This window comes from Erythrolamprus reginae, chromosome 3, assembly GCF_031021105.1.
Source record: "Erythrolamprus reginae isolate rEryReg1 chromosome 3, rEryReg1.hap1, whole genome shotgun sequence".
Classification (NCBI taxonomy): domain Eukaryota; kingdom Metazoa; phylum Chordata; class Lepidosauria; order Squamata; family Dipsadidae; genus Erythrolamprus; species Erythrolamprus reginae.
The window spans coordinates 72,800,750-72,824,033 of record NC_091952.1 but is presented as its reverse complement, the minus strand read 5'-3'; the positions used below and the strand labels follow the sequence as shown (position 1 = coordinate 72,824,033).

The 23,284-nt window shown below is 39.8% G+C and overlaps 1 protein-coding gene across 1 annotated transcript in view; it reads left to right on the top strand.

Moving 5' to 3' along the window:
* Positions 1 to 10,950: 10,950 nt before the first annotated feature.
* MOB3C (MOB kinase activator 3C) overlaps positions 10,951 to 23,284 on the top strand; it is a 50,182-nt gene continuing 37,848 nt past the window's right edge. Inside the window, exon 1 of the mRNA XM_070748950.1 lies at positions 10,951 to 11,317. The gene's annotated coding sequence lies outside the window, so the exon portion shown is untranslated. The remainder of the gene's footprint in view (positions 11,318 to 23,284) is intronic.

Genomic DNA, 23,284 nt, shown 5'->3' with positions numbered 1-23,284 from the left:
TCTTCCGCTGGCTTCCTGCTACACGATAGTAATACCAACTTCCCTGGCGAACATGCCCCATGAGAGCTACGTGCCTTGTAGCCTTACTTTCCGGATAACCAGTGATGGGCTCCTACGGGGGTACGGTCAGGTACGCAGTACCCGTAGCAAAAATTTGGAGCTCCACCCAACAGCACCCAATTTACACTGAAAGATGTTGAAACAAAATGCATAAGCCATGCCCACAGTGTGGTAGTAAAAATTTTGATAGCCCATCACTGCGGATAACCCTCGTATTTTATTTATTTGTTGTGGAGCTATTCCAGGCAGCCTACAATAGTTAAAAAGGAAGAAAAAAACGAAAGTTGTGTAAATGGAACAGAAGTGAAGTAATAAAACAATAAACAATGACATAAGAATTTGTCATTGCTTTAGCCTATTTTAGCCCTTGAAAAGCTGAACTACTTTTCTTAATTTTTGCCACTTCTCTATGCCCTGTTGATTGTATTCATGTTGCTACCTGCTCAAATGTTACATTTTGGGGTGCAGACATAAGGATCTATAGTAATTAGTAGAGTTTATAATAATTAGTTAATTAACTAATTAATAATAATTTCTAAGGATACTGTTCAACAATGATTGAACTCACAGTCTCCCAGGTTCTAGCCCGATGTCTTTAGCTCTATACCAAATGGGCTCTTAATGTTTTTTAAGGTGATGCAAAACTGCTTTGATTCACTAGTTCGTTCATTCATTCATTTCCTCCCCCCACTTTGCTGTGACCAAATGCAACGTGCTGCTTCAAACTTACAATCTTATTATTTTGTTTAATAGTAAAGTTTGTTACGGAAGCAGCAGATCTATTCTACAGCACTATTGAAAGATTTTATTGTCATCCGTATATAATAATTTATAATGCCTAAAAGTGACTTACAAGCTTCAGGTTACTTGGAATATTGTCGTTTTGAAAGGTAAATAAAAAGAGCTGGGATAGAGATGAGCTAATTGCCTTGCTCAGGTTTCTAAAGCTTTTAACAAATATTGAGAGAGGTTAGGGGTGACATACTTACCCCATCCTTGGAACACTTACCCCAGCCTTCGTTGTAACACATGGTTGAAAACACTTTCAATTGCTTGATTTTATAAGAATTGCATCAGGATTAAAAAAGAGAGAGGATGCCAATTATGCAATGACCCCAAAATAATAGCTAGAGAGAAGTTTATAATTTTGTGGTTTTGAGGAGGGAGAAGAAGAGGAAAAGCTGTCTTCTAAACTTGATATTTCAAGGAAATCATCCAAACAGTGCCTTTGGTCCTCTTATTGATGTGGTGAAGTCTGAGGTCCCAGGCCTCTTGTGGCCATAGTTTTTGTAAATTGACAAGGAAATCTCTGGTTATTCTTTATAGTGCAAGTCTTGCATCTCTAGCGTCTGCTTAAAATTGGATTTTTTGAAGAAAAAATTGTGTCTTATTTTCTGCCTTTTGTTTAGATCAGAAGTTTTCAAAATTGGCAACTTTAAAACTTGTGGACTTTCAACTCCCAGAATTCTCTAGCCACCTATGCTAAAGTCCCAGAAGTCTTAAAGTTGCCAAATTTGGGGACCTCTCGACTTTAGATGATGGTCGTTTTCAAATTCCAAGCCCAAGCAGGCAGTAGAGATTCAATAAATAATCACTTCAATGTACCGGAGGGCAATTCGCAAACAAAGCCAATGCCTTTCACAACAGGATGCGGCTACCGTGTTTCCCCGAAAATAAGAAACTGTCTTATATTAATTTTTGCTCCAAAAGTTGTGCTATGTCTTATTTTCGGGGGGTTCCTTATATTTCTCAAATAAGACAAATTCACAGGCAGAAAAGCTGACACCCCCAAAGAAAGTGTACCGTACGGTACACTGATTACGGTACGGTACCTGTCAGTATGGCACCCACACACACAAACGACGGCACTTATATGGTACAACAGTATACTCCCGCTATTGCAGCTTCCGTTCACCAGAGGAACTACAGTCTACGCACTGTAGTGGAGACTGTAATGGCGGTGAGACAGCAGCAGACTGTGTCTGCTGTACTGGACGGTACAAAGCGATGGAAGGGGCCAGCAGGGGACGCCACATTATTACGGTACCCGCTATGAACAGCTTTGAATGGTACCGTATGTTTTTCCACCGTACCGTATGTAAACTTGACTACGCCTTATTTTCAGGGGGTGCCTTATATTAGCAAATTCTGCAAAACCTCTGACATGCCTTACTTTCAGGGTACGTCTTATTTTCGGGGAAATGGGGTATCTCCATATTCAGTAGCTACTGCAAGCTGACTGCCCTGACCTCTTACCTTGCTCACACCTTGATTTTTGCAAAGTTGCACTGTCTCTTGGCACCGTGCAAAATTGAGTAGACAAGTTGTATTATCTCTAAGAGAACCTTTTTGTTCCCAGATAAATCACATTCTTTAGGTAGATGGAACATTCAATACAGTCTTGGCACATTTTAGAGCACTGGAGTAGCACAGTGGTTTTATAACTCCCATTTCTTTTTTCTAAGCATCTGTAGGAAGAAATAACTAGTAGTGTTGAAGTGGCCAGGGAAAGGAACGTGTAATTCTTAATTCAAGTGCTATTTTTCATTAAAAAGCTTTTCATTGGCTATGTTCACTTAACAGGCCCAGGATCGATTTAACTGGTTTCACAAGACATGGTGAACTTTAAACTAGGCCCCTGGAATAAACTGGGGTTAGTTACTTTGCTACTCTCTTGTAAAATTCCACAGTGGTGTGTAAGGTGCACTTGAGTCTAGAGCAGTGTTTCCCAACCTTGGCAACTTGAAGATGTCTGGACTTCAACTCCCAGAATTCCCTAGCCAGCGAATGCTGGCTGGGGAATTCTGGGAGTTGAAGTCCAGACATCTTCAAGTTGCCAAGGTTGGGAATCACTGCTCTAGAGGCTTCAAAAGTATAGAGATGCCTGTGGAAGAATTATTTTAAAGGACTCTTTTAGAAGCTTGGAGGCCTAATGGATAATGAACATGTGGCAGGGAAACAGCTGTTGTAATGACATTATGTATAAACTGTATTGGAGTACAGTAACACCAAATAATGGAATCTATTAAAAGAGATTTTGCCAAAGCTGCTCTTTCAAAAGGCAACTGGACTTTCTTTGTTTTTCCCTTGAAGATGTTTCGCTTTTCACCTAAGAAGCTTCTTCAGTTCTGACTAAAGGGCTTAAGAGGAATTTGTCCCCCCCCCCCCTACCGGCCCATATTAAACAATTACTTCTATCTCATTGTTTTTCCCTTCTTACTTTTTATGTTCATGCTTCCAAAAAAGAGACTCCTAATCAAGAGATTCTTCAGACAAACCAACCAACCAACCAACCAACCAACCAACCAACCAACCAACCCACCCACCCACCCACCCACCCACCAACCAACCCACCCACCCACCCACCCCACCCACCCACCCACCCACCCACCCACCAACCAACCAACCAACCCACCCACCCACCCACCCACCAATCAATAAAGAATTCTATTCTATTCTATTTCTATTCATAATTAAAAAGAAACTGCATAATGTATTTCATGTAGTTTGTATGATAATGTATTGTACAATTTCTTTTCAATTGTGGTATCCATAACTTTGTAATTTTATGCCTGGGTGTCCTAAAGAATAGAAACTACTAAACTAGGGCTGCTTTACAGTCAAGTATTAAATCTAGATAAACATGGACTTTGCTGAATAGCTTGTTTGCATTTTGTCAATTCCCCTTGTGCTATGGGTCTACAATTGCTATCTTGTTAGCAGACTTGTTTTATCCTTGTTAAATATGGGATTAAAATAAGTAACTAGTTTCAGTGAGTCCCTAATCTTGGTCCTTGAAACTGGCATAATAAAACGCTGTATGCAGAAATCTTATTGGTAAAGTTAAGACACAGTTCTGTTTCACTGACCTTCTACCTCTGTCCAAGTTGAAGTTATAAGTCTTGTAGTGCAAATGAACTCTAATAGGACTCAAAATAAAGACAGTATTTGATAATTAAAAATGTAAGTATTCTTTATGAACTGCACTAATATAAATCAGTAAAGGATATCTCGCTCAAAAAGAGACCTTTTGGATTGAAGGAGCAAGTCACCGGAGAAACACTAGAAAAGCAAGAAGCCTGTCATTATCTAAAGTCCCTATAAAGAGATTTTAGTTTTCCTTTCTCTTAAATTGTTTGGCCTGCAGATCAGCAGTTGGAGGACTTCAGTCTTTACCTCTTGCAACACAAGGGGAATTTTATCTCTGGATTATTTTCTGCTTTGGTTGTTTTGCTTTTAATGGTGTGCTTGGTTTTCTTTTTAATCTTGTTTTGCGGTTGTGTAGATAAGATAAATTTGCAGTTGGTGAGTTGCCTTCTTTTTCAAAAAGGGGAAGGGGCCCTTTTTCAGTCCAGTGCAGTTTTGTTATTTACAAGGAGGGGGAAAGGATCACATTTTCTCTTTTAGGTTGCCTCTGGGATCCCTTGGCCAAAATCAATGTGCTTTTATGACTAATGATGAAGTAAAGTCCCCTTTCCAGTTGCCCCAATGTTTATTTTCCTGCAGAAAAGGCACGGCTTCATCCTCAGGTTGTTTTCTTATTTCTGTTTCCTGGCAAAGGGGGATTTTTGACTGGGTTTTTGAGAGAGTCTAGATGCTGTTTTTCTGCCTATTCAATTTTTCTCCATCATTCTGCTCCCTCCTTTGTCATCCTCCTTCCTGAGCTGATTTCCCTTGAAATTTATTTGAAACAGAGGAAACCTGTGCTACAACTCACTGAAGAAACTTTTTTATAATGAGGGACTACACTGTTACTTCCTTCAACTTTAAAACTCAGGAAAGTACAGTGGTACCTCATCTTACGAACGCCTCTTCTAACAAACTTTTCAAGATACGAACCCGGTGTTTTAAGATTTTTTTGCCTCTTCTTCCGAACTATTTTCACCTTGCGAACCCAAGCCGCTGCTGCTGGGATGAAGGGGTTTCTTTTCCCCCCCTTTTTTGAAGAAAGAAAAGGGAGGGGCAGCTTGGAGGAGTAAAGATTTTGCATGCTTGCAAAGGCACTGAAACGGTGTCTTTTGAAGAAAGAAAAGGGAGGGGCACCCCCCTTGCCTTTCTTCCTTGCCACTCACCCTTTAGCCTAGCCTTGCTTCTTCCACCCACCCCCTTTAGCTGCTCCTCCCTGCCTCTGTTCGCCTCCCTTCTAAAGTTTGGGATTTTCCTGAAGGATTTGCACGCATTATTTGCTTTTACATTGATTCCTATGGGAAACATTGTTTCATCTTACGAACTTTTCACCTTATGAACCTCCTCCTGAAACCAATTAAGTTCGTATGATGAGGTACGACTGTAATATCAGGTAATATCAGACTCAGGAATGTAGAATCACGTAATATCAGACTACACTGTTATTTCCTTCAACTTTAAAACCGAAGAAAGTAATATCGGGATGGGGGGGAAATTAATCTCTATCTTTCTTTCTCCCTCCCTGTCTGTCTCCCCTCCTTAAACATATCAGAATGCCAAGTCCAGAATTCAGATAGAACAGAATAGCAATAGTATTTAGACTTATATACCGCTTCATAGTGCTTTTACAGCCCTTTCTAAGTGATCTACAGCAGTGTTTTTCAACCAGTGTGCCGCGAGACATGGTCAGGTGTGCCGCGAAGCTCAGAGAGAAAGAAAGCAAGAGAGAGAGAAAGAAAGCAAGAGAGAGAGAAAGAAAGAGAGAGAAAGAACGAGAGAAAGAGAGAGAAAGAGAACAAGAGAGAGAAAAAGAAAGCAAGAGAGAGAAAACAAGAGAAAGAAAGAAAGCAAGAGAGAGATAGAAAGAGGGAGGGAAGGAGAGAGAGAGAAAGACATAGAGGGAGGTAGGGAGGGAGAGAGAAAAAGAGCAAAAAAGAGAGGAAGGAAGGAAGAGAAAGAAAGAGGGATGGAGAGAGAGAGAAAGAAAGAGGAAGGAAGGGAGAGAAAGAGGGAGGGAGAAAGAAATAGAGTGAAGGGGAGGAAGAGAGAGAGAGAGATAATTTTTTTGTCCAAATTTTTTTAGCCCCCCCCCCCCCCCCTCGATGTGCCCCAGGGTTTCGTAAATGTAAAAAAATGTGTCGCGGCTCAAAAAAGGTTGAAAATCACTGGTCTACAGAATCAGCATATTTCCCCCAACAATCAGGGCCCTCATTTTTTCCCACCTTGGAAGGATGGAAGGCTGAGTAAACCTTGAGCCGGTGGTGAGATCTGAACTGCTAAACTAGAGTTAGCAGTTAGTTGAAGTAGCCTGCAGTGCTGCACTCTAAGCACTGCACCATCCCAGCTCTAGAATAGAGTAGAATAGAATAGAATAGAATAGAGTTCTTTATTGGCCAAGGGTGATTGGACACGCAAGGAATTTGCCATTGGTCCATATGCGCTCAGTGTACATAAAAGAAAAGATACATTTGTCAAGAATCATGAGGAACAACACTTAATGATTGCCATTATCATTATCAGATGCAGATTTTTTCAAAAAATGCAATAGTGAAGATCCCTAAATAATAAATATTTTGCCTGCTTACACTTGGAATGAGATTGCATTATTGGGGTTATCGATGGGCAAGAAATAAATATACAATTTCCTTTTCATACTTGAAGTTTAAGCTCTGTGCTACAGAGATTGTGATACTGGAACTTCCCATTGCGCCTTGCACACATTAAGTGAAGGATGGGAACTCAACCCTGCCCCATGACAGCACATGGGTCTTGAACGTGGCTTTCTGTCTTACCCGGCATCCTAACCAACCTGTTGCATTACATTAAACAACTGCTCTCAAACTATAGGTTAAGATCATAGGGTCAATAAGGGTCCCTTTTTTTTGGAAAACCTTGAGGACCTTGCACAGGGAGAGTGGGAGCACTATCAACTATTGTTCTGGACTTGCTCCTCACATAAAAGGAGTCCCCAACTGGGCGATCCCCAGGCAACAATTATGTCACCGGATAATCCTTTCAACACAGAAGCACCTTGGTGCTTCTGACACGAGTGTTATGCTATGTAGCGGTAGCAATTGCATTTAAATTTATATATTGAGCCGGGGTGGCGCAGCAGGTAGAGTGCTGTACTGCAGGCCACTGAAGCTGACTGTAGATCTGAAGGTCAGTGGTTCAGATCTCATCACCGGCTCAAGGTTGACTCAGCCTTCCATCCTTCCGAGGTGGGTAAAATGAGGACCTGGATTGTGGGGGCAATAGCCTAACTCTGTTAAAAAAGTGCTATTGCTAACATGTTGTAAGCCATCCTGAGTCTAAGGAGAAGGGCGGCATAAAAATCGAATAGATAGATAGATAGATAGATAGATAGATAGATAGATAGATAGATAGATAGATAGATAGATAAATAAATATTGCTTCAGTGCTTTACAGCACACTCTAAGAAATACCATATTACCACCGCCCAACAATCTGGGTCCTCATTTTACGACCTTGGAAGGAGGGAAGGCTGAGTGAATATTGAGTCAGCCAGGATTGAAGGAATTGAACTCTTGGCAATGTGAGCAGAGTTAGCCTGCAATACTGCATTCTAACCACTGCACCACCATGGCTCTTGTACCAAGTAGTTCTTTCCCTTGGTGGTGATGTTTTTTTTAAAAAAAGTTTTTCTAATCTGTGTGATTCGATCTTGTGAACCACTTGCATCATCTTGAAATATTTTTTAATGTACACTGCTCCAAAAAATAAAGGGAACACTTAAACAACACAATATAACTCCGAGTAAATTAAACTTCTGTGAAATCAAACTGTCCACTTAGGAAGCAACACTGATTGACAATCAATTTCATATGCTGTTGTGCACATTCAACTTTGTACAGAAAAAAGTATTCAATGAGAATATTTCATTCATTCAGATCTAGAATGTGTTCTTCGAGTGTTCCCTTTATTTTTTTAAGCAGTATTTATTGGTAGATTTATGGGGAATTTCCTAACATGATAAAGATGCTGAATTATAGCCCAAGCTCTAAAATCTGAAGGTCTTTGAGGAACTATAGTTTTACTAGGAATAGTAAAAGGCAGTGGATATCTGCTAAATGTGCCTCAAGTGTATTGATGTCTTGATGTCCCTTATGTCTCTGATGACTGACAAAGACGGGGTGTCGCGCTGGAGATTGCCAGCCTCCAAAGACATTGAGAAACATCCAGTAGTTAGATAGTTATCTCTGTCTAGTAATGTAGCTCCTCCTTTGTGATGTAACCTGTTTGCTCACATCCCCTCTTCTTGATGAAGAAGGCGGTCTCTAACCTTAGAGATCTCCATTACGGTTCATCTTCTCTGGCTATAAGATGTGCCATCTTGTGTCTCTTTAGACATTTCTTATTTTTATACTTTTCTAATAAAAAGTAATTTGTTCATTCGAACATGCTCTGTCTGTACTTCAATAACCATCACCTCCGGAAGGTCCTGGTTCACTCCTCCCGGGCTGAGCGCCTTGGTAAGGTAAAGGTTCTTCTAATCCCGAGAAAAGTATAAAAACAAGAAATGTCTAAAGAGACACAAGATGGCACATCTTATAGCTAGAGAAGATGAACCGCAATGGAGATCTCTAAGGTTAGAGACCGCCTTCTTCATCAAGAAGAGGGGATGTGAGCAAACAGGTTACATCACAAAGGAGGAGCTACATTACTAGACAGAGTTAACTATCTAACTACCGGATGGTTCTCAATGTCTTTGGAGGCTGGCAATCTCCAGCGCGACACCCCTTCTTTGTCAGTCATCAGAGACATAAGGGACATCAAGACATCAATTCACTTGAGGCACAAAGAAGGAACTGTAAAAGTGACATTATTCCAGATATTAAATATAGGTTTTCAAAAATATGTAACTTTTCTGTTTTGCAACAAGCATATTTTCCATTAATCAGAAGATGAAGCAATATGCTTTCCTTTGGTAAATATTTCATGGTATAGGTGAAAGGAGAGAAGATAAAAGCCCTATGGCCCTAAGGAAAATATTAGTATTAAATAAACTCCCTCTTTTTATATTTTAGAAAAAAATATGATGCCATTTATTCTATTGGTGTTCTCCTTCCAGCATTTTGGTGGGCGAAGGATGAAAAATTCATTGCATCTAATGTCTTAGACTTCATGATGTTCACCTGATATCATGAAACAGATATTATAAGAAGATATAAAGTATGATAGACAAGGGCCAATATCATATTTCTTTACACATGCAAATTTATATATAACATTGTAGTAATCATGTTAAACCTTTTTGAACCAGGATATGATTTTTAGAGTATTCTTTTTTGTTTCCCACACTGGGAAGGCTGAAACTTAGTGACAGAACAGGTTTTACATGAATATTCACCATACAGTATTTCCTGGTCACTATTCTGTCTTAAGATCTGGATAAATGGCTACCAAATTATTTAGATTCTACACCCATCCTAGTATCCTTCAGATTTAGTAGGGAACATTTGTCTATATATAGGGTTTCCTGCCTAATCAGGGGATTGGACTAGAAGACCTCCAAGATCCCTTCCAACTCTGTTATTCTATTCTGTTCTGCTCTGCTCTGCTCTATTCTATTCTATTCTATTCTATTCTACTCTACTCTATGAAGATGTTGGGTTGGGTAACCCTGACTTACATAACATTGACACATACCCCAAATCTGACTTCTCTTTGGGATCATTTCTGTTGTTTCTTAGTAGCAACATATGTATGTATCTAGAACCAGAAAAAAACATTAAGATAATTTTAGGAAGCAGACTTAACAGCGAGTCTTCAGAAAGGGGTGGCATACAAATCTAATTAATAATAATAATAATAATAATAATAATAATAATAATAATAATAAAAAAACAACAACTCTGGCAACGACTCTGGTATAAGTCAGTGAAAGTGGTCCCAGTGGTACTTCGCACACTGGGTGCAGTACCAAAGGATCTCAGCGGACATTTGAAAACCATCGGAATTGACAAAATCTCCATCTGTCAATTGCAAAAGGCCGCTATACTGGGATAGGCAAACATAATTTGCCGCTACATCACGCAGTCCTAGGTGCTTGGGAAGCGCCCGACTGGTGATGAAATACAAAATCCAGCATAGTGATCTCATTTGCTGTGTTGTACTGATAATAATAATAAATAATTCCCACTGGACCCATATTTAACCCCTTGATACTTTATTTTTTAGAAGATAGCTCTATAACTGCCGAGTCTTTGGAGAGGGGCGGCATACAAATCCAATAAATAAATAAATAATAAATAAATAAATAAATAAATCTAATAATAATAATAATAATAATAATAATAATAATTATTATTATTATTATTATTATTATTATTAAAATAACTTAAATTCACCCAGAACTTCCTGTTTTTAAAATTTCTCAGGAATGGTGTCAACGTTGACATCCCTGGATATTTTCCAAAGCCATCACTCCAGCAAGGTGGGGGGGGGGGACCTCCATTTAACAAACTATGATCCACTAATGTCTTTGTCAGCTGATCTGCCCTGCTCCGTATGTACTGTATGTAGTCTATGTGTTTGAGATCAGCCAAGTGAGCAGGGAGCACGCAAAGATAAGTTAGCCCTCAAAATAAAGACTTGGAAATTATTGTTATTTTATGTGTCTTCTCTTACATGCATTTTCTACCTGTTCTTGCGCTCTTTAGCCAAATCTGTTCTCTCCCAACATTGTAAAGAAAAGCAAAGATGGAAGCAATGAGCTCTATTACTATCCAGTTTTTTTGTTTGCTAAGTAGAGAAAACTTTTCCCTGGCTCTTTGCAGCCGAAAAGCTTCTCTCTTTATCTAGGAGTTATGAAGAGTGGGGAAGTGCAGCAGAACTTCAGTTTCCTTACTGATCTTCATAATAATGTGGCCTTAAACTTCCTTTTAATCTGGAGCCAAGAAAAACGAAACAAAACAAAAGCTGAGTGTTTGGGTGTTGAGAATGGTATGGGGGTGTATGTGTGTGTAAGAGGAAGGGGAGGAGGGGAAGAGCACTTTCCAAGGATCTTTCTCGTATTGGGGATTTCTGCACAAGAGTGCAAGAGGCGTCGCTGGGGGAGGGTGAAAGAACTGATGTGTGTTGCCGCAAGGACAGCTGAAGTCCTCTAGACACAATCAGGATATGACATCACCCAAGGGGGGGAGGCAAAAAAGAAAGCAGAGTGTATTTAATGAAAAGCCCAACAAGGATTTCGTAAATGAAAATACTCAATGTCTGAGCTCTGAATACCCCAGTAATTTTACAAGGATTTCAGGAATCTCTTTTTGGATACTTCTGGAATAACGCACAGGAGGAGAAAATTTTCTTTGGATCATCTCTAGAGTCGTGGGTGAGTGTTTTCTGTAAACAGTTGGTTTTGCAAAGAACTTTGATCAAAGCACGACAAGCCAACTCCCTACAGTGGCTCTCTCTCTTGAATTGATGTAGTTTTATAGCTTAGCCCTGGCACATTTGCAGCCAACTTAAAATACACACCAGGGTAGATTTCTTAGCTTTACAACTGTTAGTACTGTGTAAGCTAACTGCTATGAATCTGGACAAGTTCTGCCTTGGGTTAGAGGAAGACTATAGAAAAGTGACTGGATTATTCTAAAGTCTTTTCTAATCTTTACAGTGCCCAGGTTCCAATGATCTCTTATGGCGAGGTTAGCAATTTTGAGTGGAGCTGTTCTGGAGCACAAAATAATGACTGTTTTTCATATCCTTTAAGTGCCCCTTGGCAAAAAAGGCAAAAGAGCTAAAAGTACCATATCTAACAAACTTTCTAATTAGACTGAACTATTACACAACTGAGCAAACTGAAAATGAGCATCTGCATATTTAATAGAGAGAATAGTTTTAACTAGAATAATGCTATGTGTGTTTCTGGGTGTGTTTAGAGAACATGCCGTGTACAATTCCCTGGGGAGAAATTTGGGTAAACCTTTCAATTTGCTGATATTGGTATAGAATCTGTCAGCCTAAAGATTTAGAGTGTTTCAAGTCAGGCTTTTATTGTGCAATTATCCTTGGTCCCAGGCAGTCAGTACATTCTTTCGTTTTGATCATCTCATCTTTCTCTTTCCTTTCCCTTTGACTGCTAGTATTAAAAACTAGTGGTATCAATACCACTACATTCAAATTCTGATTATTTGGGAATAAAAGTCTATTGTTACAAGGGGATTTTCTTCTTGAACAAGTATGCAAAGATTATATTGCCAAAGAATTTATATTTTCTACACTTTACCCTTAGATTATCCACGGTTGACCTATCCAGATTCCTAAGAGGTCAGTAAGGGGCGAGTACAAGTGCACTAGAGTGCCTTCCGTCCCCTGTCCTATTGCTCTTCTATATCTCCTACACCTTTCTTCTATTCCTATATCTCTTCTATTCTTTAATTGATATGTTCTATTACTATATCTTCTTTTCTATTATCTCTTAAATATATTTTACCATGAGTATATCCTCTATAACCTTCATCAAGTATTTTACTATGTGTATATAGATATATACCCACTAAAACCCTCATTATGTATTGGGCAAAAATAACTAAATAACTAAATAACTAAATAACTAAATAACTAAATAACTAAATAACTAAATAACTAAATAACTAAATAACTAAATAACTAAATAACTAAATAACTAAATAACTAAATAACTAACTAAATAAACAAACAAACAAACAAATAAGGGAGGGCATTCTATGCCTCTGCTCTCTCCACATTTTCCACCAAAACTGGGTAATTGTTGCAGGTAGAAAAATCGGTCCAACTTATATTCATGCTATTAGTTGTTATATGGATGCTTCTGGAGAAGCCACCATTCCTCTCATTCCAAAGCTCACCCATTTCCAAAGACGTACAACAGACAATATAATTCACAAATATGCCAGTCATCACTGGCAGAATGAGATACACAATGTCCATGGTAGCTCAACCACAATTACATACATACATACATACATACATACATACATACATACATACATACATAGACAATTAAGGGAGAAAAGTCATTAATAGTAACAACATTCATGTTTTATGGAACAAAGTCAGTGATGGGCTCCCAAAACTTTTACCACCGCACTGTGGCCGTGGCTTATGCATTTTGTTTCAACATCTTTCCGTGCAAATTGGGTGCTCTGGGATGGAGCTCCAAATTTTGCTACTGGAACTGCGTTCCTGACTGTTCTTGTAGGAGCTCATCACTGAACAAAGTGATACAAAACTTTGACACAGGTTTTGAGTGAATCCAATAGCACAAATATATTCCCAATATACAAATTTTGGGCTAAGCAGTGTTATGCTAAGTGTAGAAAACTTGTAAGAAATAGCAAGTCAATGATTATTAAAGTCATGAAATAATAAGATAAAGAAATACCTTATTTCTAGTTTATATCAAGATTAGTCCTTATGCTATTCCACAGTTTTTTCCTCTTTGACAGCAAAAAGATGGGGTGGCTCAGTGGTTAGAATGCAGCATTGCAGACTGCCGTTGCTCACTTCCAGCAGTTCAACCCTGACTGGCTCAAGATTGAATCAGCCTTTCACCCTCCCAAGGTCGGTAAAATGAAGAGCCAGATTGTTGGAGGCAATGTGCTGAGTCTATTAACCACTTAGTGAGGGCTGTGAAGCACTATAAAATGGTATAGAAGTCTAAGTGATATTGCTACTGCTAATAATCCTGGCTTCCAAATGTCTATATAGTACTCTATAAACTGCCTTTTGATCTTTAAATGTATCTGTCCTTTTAAAGAACCTCATTAGCTCCATCCAGCTACAACTTTTTGGTATTGTACTTTAGGCTCAGCTAAAACTGAAACATCAGCTAGGATGTAAAATAATAATATCCATAATAATATAAAACTTTGGCACATGATTTTGAATGGAACTCAGGATTACTGAGTTCCTCTATTGAGAAAATGATTAGAATTAAGACTGAGTATATTTAAGAAGACAGTGATTTCATGTGATAATTTTCTAAAGGGCAGACTCTTTAATATGTAATAATGGAGATGCTTAGCTCAAGAAGAATGATTGAGAAAATTATATTAGGTATAAAATTCCAATCAGTTCCAAATCAGTGTACACTTGATTATGTTTAACCTAACTGTTCATGTTCGTAAAACTGACTGTATAATCTGACTTTCTGAAACAACTTGCTTTATAATTTTAAGTTTAAAATTTTAAGCGAAGATTTTAAGTTTAAAATAGTTTAAAATTTTAAGTGAAGATTGAACTGCCACTTGACTGGTGTACTATAGGGTTCCTGCTTGGTCCCTTTCAACTCTAACAATAAATAAATGAATGAATGAATGAATGAATGAATGAATGAATGAATGAATGAATGAATAAATAAATAAATAAATAAATAAATAATTATATATTATATTATGAATGATGGATTAATAGACATTGCACACAAATATGGAATCTTTTTCTCCTAGAGATCAATTTATCCCCTCTATGTCTGCTTTTCTGCTACCTTGTTTAAAATTAACCCCTACCCAAAGCCCTTTAAAATGAATATTGAACCCCAGCTTTTGACAAATACATTTGTGCTACAGAATCATGGGGCTATAATTATGGGTAGGAACAGTGTTTCCAAAGAACTATTTCTTCAGAGTCATTTCATAGTAACATCTATGAAACATCACATGATGAACCTATTAGATATTGTTAGTCATTTCTACAGTATTTGCTCAGCACAGAAAGTTTGTTACTACTCAAGTCCTCCTCTGCAATTATTATTTTGAAGTATACAGTATGTCAGACTGTACATTTTTTATTATCTATTATAGGTGTCCACCAGCTTGTTACTATGAAAGTTATAATAATTTATTAGAGTTGTATGTCGCCCCTCTCCAAAGACTTGGGGTGGCTATGAAATACACTATTTATGCTAGGAAATACGTAGCACAATCTTCTGCATGCCTTTTGTATATTTAATCATAAATTATATTAAATATACTTTAATATATAAATTTTTACTCCTAATAAGAATTTGGTTTAAAACTTTCTTCTCCCGATGCATCTTCATGATAACTTTTCTGGAGAATGATCAGTTCATATCTAGCGCCTTCATACATTTTTCACATGAAAAAAGTCTCCTGGATAGAAGCAGTAGGACTATGCAAGACTCCGTACTCAACTGAAAGATCAGAGACTTCTAAACAGATATATTCACGCTGAGTGTGAGGATCTTAAGGGACAGGGCTAACAGCAATAGTATTGCCAATAGCGGACTTGTATTCCGCTTTACATTACAGCCCTCTGAGTCATAATATTGATCCCAACAATGTAGGTCCCTCTTTTACTGACATTGGGAGGGTGAAAGGCTGAGTCAACTTGAGCATGTGAGAATCGAACTGTCAAACTGCAGGCAATCAGCAGAATTAGCCTGCAATACTGCATTCTAACCACCGTACTACCATCGCTCTAATGCCACAATCCACCTTTTTTCCCCCCACCTGCAGAAAGCATAAGAGATTCACACTGTCTTTTGTCACATTTACAAGCAGTCTGTTCAGTCTGCTAGGGTCACAAATGTTTGGGCCAGATATTACAAGTGGAACATATGCACAACACTCTGTGGCCTGCACTGGCTGCCGATCAGTTTCCGGTCACAATTCAAAGTGTTGGTTATGACCTTTAAAGCCCTACATGGCATTGGACCAGAGTACCTCCGGAACCGCCTGCTACCGCACGAATCCCAGTGACTGATAAGGTCCCACAGAGTTGGCCTTCTCCGGGTCCCGTCGACTAAACAATGTCGTTTGGCGGGCCCCAGGGGAAGAGCCTTCTCTGTGGCAGCCCCGGTCCTCTGGAATCAATTTCCCCTGGAGATTAGAACTACCCCCACCCTCCTTGTCTTTCGTAAATTACTCAAGACCCACCTATATCGCTAGGCATGGAGGAACTGAGACACCTTCCCCAGGCTTTTATATTTTATGTTTGGTATGTATGTGTTGTTTGGTTTTAAATGATAGGGTTTTATATATCTTTTTCTCTTTTAATATTAGATTTGTTCCACTGTAACATTGTTTTTATTATTGTTGTGAGCCGCCCTGAGTCTTTGGAGAGGGGCGGCATACAAATCTAATAAATAATAATAATAATAATAATAATAATTATTATTATTATTATTATTATAGTGCTATAGTCTTTAGCACTTATCAGCTGGTCTTATTGTGCAATGTCGATAGGCTAACTGAACTAGCCCTCATTGATTGCTTATGCGAACCTAACTACCAATAGTGCCTCAACATGATGGAAATTCAAGACCAGCCATAATTCCTTCACCACCAGACATATTCAGGGAGATATTACTGCACACCAACTTTAATGATTGGTATGATATGCTAAGATATGATATGATTATAACTTGTATAATAACCATATGATAATGGTATCATATAACTTGTCTCCACTCAATATTTATTTTATTTGGTAGCCAGTGCAGCACATGGAACATTGGTGCTATATGGGTGTACCTAGGTACACCCATGACAGCTCACACAGATGCATTCTGGACTATCTGCAGTCTCTGAACACTCTTCAACGGTAGCCCCATGTAGAGCGCATTGCAATAATCAAGATGGGAGGTGATTAGGGCCTGATTGACTGTGTACAAAGCCTCCTCGTCCAAATAGGGCTGCAATTGGTATACCAGGCGAACCTGGGTGAAGGTCCCCCTGGCCACAGACGAGAGATGGTAATCAAGGCTCAGCTGTGGATCCAGGAGGATGCCCAAGTTGAGGACCTTGTTTGAGGGGGTCAGAGTCTCCCCCCTGGACAATGGATGGACAGATGGAGTGGTCCTTCGGAGGAAATGCCCAGAGCCACTTGGTTTTGTCTGGGTTGAGCTTGAGCCTGTTGGCTCCCATCCAGACCCTTACTCGACTACTGTAATGCTCTCCACATGGGGCTACCTTTGAAGAATGTTCAGAAAATTCAGATCGTGCAGAATGCAGCTGCGAGAACAATCATGGGCTTTCCCAAATATGCCCATGTTACTCCAACACTCTGCAGTCTGCATTGGTTGCCGATCAGTTTCCGGTCACAATTCAAACTTATGACCTATAAAGCCCTTCATGGCATCGGGCCAGAATATCTCCGAGACCGCCTTCTGCCGCACGAATCCCAGCGACTGATTAGGTCCCACAGAGTTGGCCTTCTCCGGGTTCCGTCAACTAAACAATGTCGTCTGGCGGGACCCAGGGGAAGAGCCTTCTCTGTGGTGGCTCCGACCCTCTGGAACCAGCTCCCCCCAGAGATTAGGATTGCCCCCACCCTCCTTGCCTTTCAGAAACTCCTTAAAACCCACCTCTGCCGTCAGGCATGGGGGAATTGAAACATCTCCCCCTTGCCCATGTAGCTTTTGTGTATGATTTGATTGTGTGCTTGTTTTTTATATATTGGGGTTCTTTTGGATTTTTTAACTTAAAACTGTAATTCAGATTGCTAAGTATTAGATTTGTTACTATGTATTGTGTACCACTGTTATGAGCTGCCCCGAGTCTACGGAGAGGGGCGGCATATAAATCCAATAAATCTAATCTAATCTAATCTAATCTAATCTTACAGTTTCCAGGCACCGGCACATCACATCAACCACTTCACTGAATTGGCATGGGGTGGAGATGTATAACTGGGTATCATCAACATACTGATGATACCTCACCTGCTGTTGGATGATCTCACCCAGTGACTTCATGCAAATGTTAAATAGTAGTGGGGAGAGGACAGATTCCTGCAGCACCCACAAAGTAGGGGCTGAGGGGTAGACTGAAAGCTGTAATTCAGTGATTTCAAGATTACTGGATTAGGTACTTTCAATATTCTGTACAAAGCATTTCAACAATGTATAAGCATAGAATGCAATGTACTGCTGAAAAAATAAAGGGAACACTCAAATAACACATCCCAGATCTGAATGAATGAAATATTCTCATTGAATATTTCATTTGCACAACTATTCCATTTGCACTGCAACATGTGAAATTGATTGTTAATCAGGGTTGCTTCCTAAGTGGACAGTTTGATTTCACAGAAGTTTCATTTACTTGAAGTTATATTCTGTTTTTTAATTTTATTTGAGCAGTATAGTTACGGAGAGGGGCGACATGCATATCAAATCAAATCAAATCAAATCAAATCAAATCAAATCAAATCAAATCAAATAATCAAATAAAATAAAATAATCAAATCAAATCAAAGTAAGATTTTTTAAAAAAAATACCTAGAGCTATTAATTCAGTTTAAAACTGTCAAACTTCTTAATAGGGTAGAGATTCTATTCCATCAATAGCAATGCATTTATTCCAGTGATGCTCCAGTGAGAGAAGCTAAGAAAAACCTTCCAAAAAATGTAGATTTAGATGCCAGATGTATTTAAAACTAATCTATTGAAATCACGAGTTCTTCTCCAAGTATGACTAAGCTTGGAGAGTCAGACAGTACAGAATTAACCTTGCATTTCAATATTGCTTTAGGCTTGTATTGGCTGGTGTAATACTCCTGGGTTCAGGACTGGCTAGACTTTCAAAATAGTTTGTATTAGCAAAAATAACTTTCTGGATTTCTTTTTTCTTTTGCCTTCAGTGCTTCATTCTCTCTTGGCTTTTATTTATTAGAATTCATTTCCTGCTAGGCAAATATAATTGGTTTTCTTTCTTCTCCAATTTTTCTCCCTCTTTCTCTTTCACTCTCTCCTTTTCTCCTACACACAGAGAAGCCAATGACCTCTTCTCTACAGCCATTTTCTTAGAACAAGCTGTGGAATTTTCCACTGTATTCAGAGCTGAATAAGGGATCTCTGGAAAGCAAATGCACCTAAGCAAATTCTGCATTCAAATTGCAGCATGGTCAAAAGGGTAGCAGCTTAGCCAGCACTTTCAGGAAAACAAAACTGTAAATGGATACAATCAACAGACAAAATATTTGTTTCAGCATTATGATACATTTCCAGGTGTAGGCTGCACAATTCCTGATAGCAACTAGTTTTAGAGCAAAAAGGTAGAGGTCAACAGGATTTTTATAGCGCATATCTCTTAAATCTATGCTTTTGTGTTTTGAGCCTTTGAGTCAGTATTGATTCATGGTGACTGTCTAGACTAGTCCCCATAGTTTTCTTGGCAAGGTATTTTTGGAAGTGGTTTGCCATTGCCTGTTCCTTAGGGCTGAGAAACATTGACTGGCCCAAAGCCATTTAACTTCATGCTTGTTGTGATTCCGTCTGAGGCCCCTCAGGGAACGGCTGACCCTCTGCCGGCTCTCTGCTCAGAGGGGGAGGATGAGGAACAGGGAACGGCTGACCCTCTGCCGGCTCTCTGCTCAGGGGGGGAGGATGAGGAACAGGAGGGAGACGAGGAGGAGGAATCTCAGCCCAAGGGGGAGCTCTCCCCAGCAAGCAGCCTGGATTCTTTAGATGACCAGGCACAAGGAATAATAGATTTCCGGCAGAGAAGGGCAACCCAACGAAGGGGACAATTAGCCAGGTACTTCAAGCACTGAATGGGCAACAGCTGGGTTTGGGTGTGGTGCTCTCCGGAAAGGCTAAAAAGGCAGACCCACCCTTCCTGGTTTGTGGAGAATTATCTTTGGGAGTCGTGAGACCTGGCTGTGATCTTTGGCGTCTTGGAATTCTGGCTTGTGACTTTGAATACTGAAACCTTGAGGGGAAAAGGTGGGTGTGCCAGCAAGAGGTCTGCTGTGAAGGCTCATAGCCTGCCTGTGGGGAAGAACAGGTTTTCCTCTGTGTTTATTTTCAAATTATAAAGTGCTTTTGTTTCTACCAGCGTGTCTGGCTGTTTTTTCCAGTTGGTGCTGAAGTCTGGGGGCACCCAGACAGAACAATGCTTAAGGCAGTATCCTGGCCTCAAACTAGCATGATGCTTTGACCACTGCTTGAAATTGGCTCTATGGCAGTGATGGCAAACTTATAGCACATGTGCCGGAAGTGGCACCCAGAGCCATTTCTCCGGGCATGCCAGCCATTGGTCATTGCTCTTCCTGATTCTGGCACACACATGTACAATGGCCAGATGGTCTTTGTGCGTGCATGCATGCCAGAAACCAGAAGACCAGTTTCCTGTCATGCGCATGCGCACTGGGGAACTGCTCTTCCAGTTTCTAGTGCTTCCCTGTGTTTGTGTGCGCTCCTGTTTTGGCACTCAGTGCTGAAAAGGATCACCTATTCTATTCTATTCTATCCTATCCTATTCTACTATTCTGTTCTGTTCTGTTCTATTCTATTCAAAAGCTGGGGTGTTTTACAGCATCAGCTTCTGAACTTTGGAAGTAGATTTGTGTTCATGAAGCTTGATGGTCTTTGGGAACAGTAATCATGAAACTCCACACCAGAACTCTAGAGGTGGTGAATATATGCCTTGTTCCTCACTAGAGTCTATTTTTTTCAGTATAGATGTGGCAATGAATTCTATATTCAGCAAGGCGGATTAGTGGCAACTGAGCTCTGATCCCTTGGTGATCAGAGCGAAATAAAGCGAAATATATATTTGTAGAACTCCCCCCAAACTTTTAAAAAGAAAGACATGAACATAAGCGAAATTTCTCCCACCCATTTGTTTGAATCTTTTTGCCTGGGTTGGTCACTCTAATTTAGGGGGCTGTCAAACTCGATTTCAACGAGAGGCACAATAGGGTTGTGTTTGACCTTTGGGAGCGGGCAGGGGGCGTGGCCTGCTCAATGTCACTCGTGTCAGGGGCACCTGTGGCAGCCCAAGGGCTCTGACAGTGAAAATGGGCTCTTGAGCTTCTATTTCAGCTGCAACAGCTTCCTGTAACCCTCTGCCAGTGAAAATGAAGCTCAGGGGGCTGCATGCAGGATAGCACACTGGCAGGGGCACTGCAGGCTGGTCCTTCACTGTTTTGAGGGTGGCCCCACGGACCAGATCTAATTACCCTGTGGTCCATATCCAGCATCCGGCCCTTGAGATTGATATTACTGCTCTAATTTGTAACAAATTTGGGGTTTGGCAAATTCTATAAATTTATAGAGATGCATAACAATATCCTCTACATCCTGCCTTGGTCCATGGATGTCCATAGCTTTTGAACATTTATGGTATTAGATAGGTTCAGAACAAGAGCACAGGTGGAGCTGAAACAATCTGAATAAATGAAATATCTATTAATACATTAGATCTACTGTATTATTAGTTAATAATTAATATTAATGTATTAATAAATTAAATATGAATAAATAATAAATATTAATGATCTTCCACATTCAAATTACATTTTGATGGCAAATTCTGAATGATGTCTGAAGGCGTGAGTGACCCTGGGGAGAGATTTGGTGTGAGTGGATGGGAGGAGGCTCCTGGGGGAGATTTGGTGGGAGAGAATGAGATTCATTTGTTTAATTTTTATAACTAAGGCCATGTAGGCTTCAGGGCAGCTTTGGTATCTCCTAAACTGGGACTGCAACAGGAAGGGTCATTCATATTGCACAGCAAAAGAACACAATTAAACTAGACAAAAGTCCAGCTGCTACTTCCTGCCTTACAACTATTGCCATCAGGCTGTTACCAGGTTGGCCTTCATGTCCGGAGGATAGAAAGGCTCAGTGAAACCAGAAAGAAGATTTGTGGAACTGGCAGCCTTCATTTTCCTCAAAGATTTCATTCCACACTATACAAACTTTTGCTTAACATACATTTTGTGCCTATGTTAGGGAGGCTAATTGACAGACTACTAACACATATTCATAAGCCTTCTGTGTTTGCCTAGTAATTCTACACACAGTTGTAAAACGTTGCTAGAAAAAGAGGTCAGCTATAAGATTTTTTTTTACTAGTAATGCTAGAAGCTTTCTCTCTCCAGCAGACCCCCAAAAGTGACTTTCTCATGGCCTTTGGAAGGCAGGGACATTTTCCAGCCAAAAAGCAGCTAATATGTCTCTGTAGGCTTTCAAATACGGTTGGCTCCTGATCAACATACCAACTCAATCAAGGAAAACAGTCTGAATTTGGACCTAGATTGTTGTGGTTGTGTGTCTCTAAAGTAATGTCAGATTTGGTGTAAATGCAGTATACAGTAATACCTCTACCTAAGAAGGCCTTTACTTACAAACCTTTCTAGATAAGAACTGGGTGTTTAAGTTCTTTTTGCCTCTTCTCAAGAACCATTTTATTATTATTATTATTATTATTATTATTATTATTATTATTATTATTATTATTATTAATTAGATTTGTATGCCACCCCTCTCCAAGGACTCGGAGCGGCTCACAGCAACAATAGATACAATAAAATACAAATCCAATATAAACTATATTAAAAACCCATTATTATAAAAAACTAACAACTCTAAAACAATCATTCCAATCTCATACATTGAGTCAGGAAAGGTAAGGGGAGAAATCAATCCCCCCATGCTTGGCAGCATAGATGGGTCTTCAACATCTTATGGAAGGCAAGGAGGGTGGGGGCAATTCGAATCTCAGGGGGGAGTTGATTCCAGAGGGCTGGGGCCGCCACAGAAAAGGCTCTTCCCCTAGATCCTGCCAGACGATGTTGTTTAGTCGACGGGACCCGGAGAAGGCCGACTCTGTTGGATCTAATCGGCCACTGGGATTCATGCGGCAGAAGGCGGTCTCGAAGGTATTTTCCAATTACAAACCCGAGCCTCCAAAACTGTAACCGGAAAAGGCAGGGAGAAGCCTCCATGGAGCCTCTCTAGGAATCTCGTGGGAGGAAACGGCCTCAATCCTCATTGTGGTTCCCCAATCGCACACATTATTTGCTTTTACATTGATTTCTATGGGAAAAATTGCTTCTTCTTACAAACTTTTCTACTTAAGAACCTGGTCACGGAATGAATTAAGTTCCTAAGTAGAGGGGCCACTGTATATTGGTTAGTGCAAAACTAGCCAGAGGAAGGAGGAAAGCAGGCGGATTCCAGAGACTGTCTCTTCTATCTTTTTTGTTCTAGGAAGCCAATTATCTACACGGGGTCTGTTAGAAGAGGAAAAGTGTTATTGCCATTGTACATATGGACATTTGCCAATTTCTGAGTTGAGCTTTTTTTTTTTACCCATCTGGGACTGAGACTAGCAGCACAATGGCATGAAATTTATCACCCATCCCAGGCCTGCTCTTTTGTTTGTTTTTAAGCCACCCGACTTCCTTCCAAGAAATAAATGAGAAAGCCTAACAAATTTTACAGACTTTGAAGCTACAGAGGGTAAGGGACAGAATAAAATACTACTAATTTCCTTACTGGCAGCGTCCAGCATTGCCTAGAGTCATCCAAACATGTTGTAATGCCAAAATAACATGGATGAGG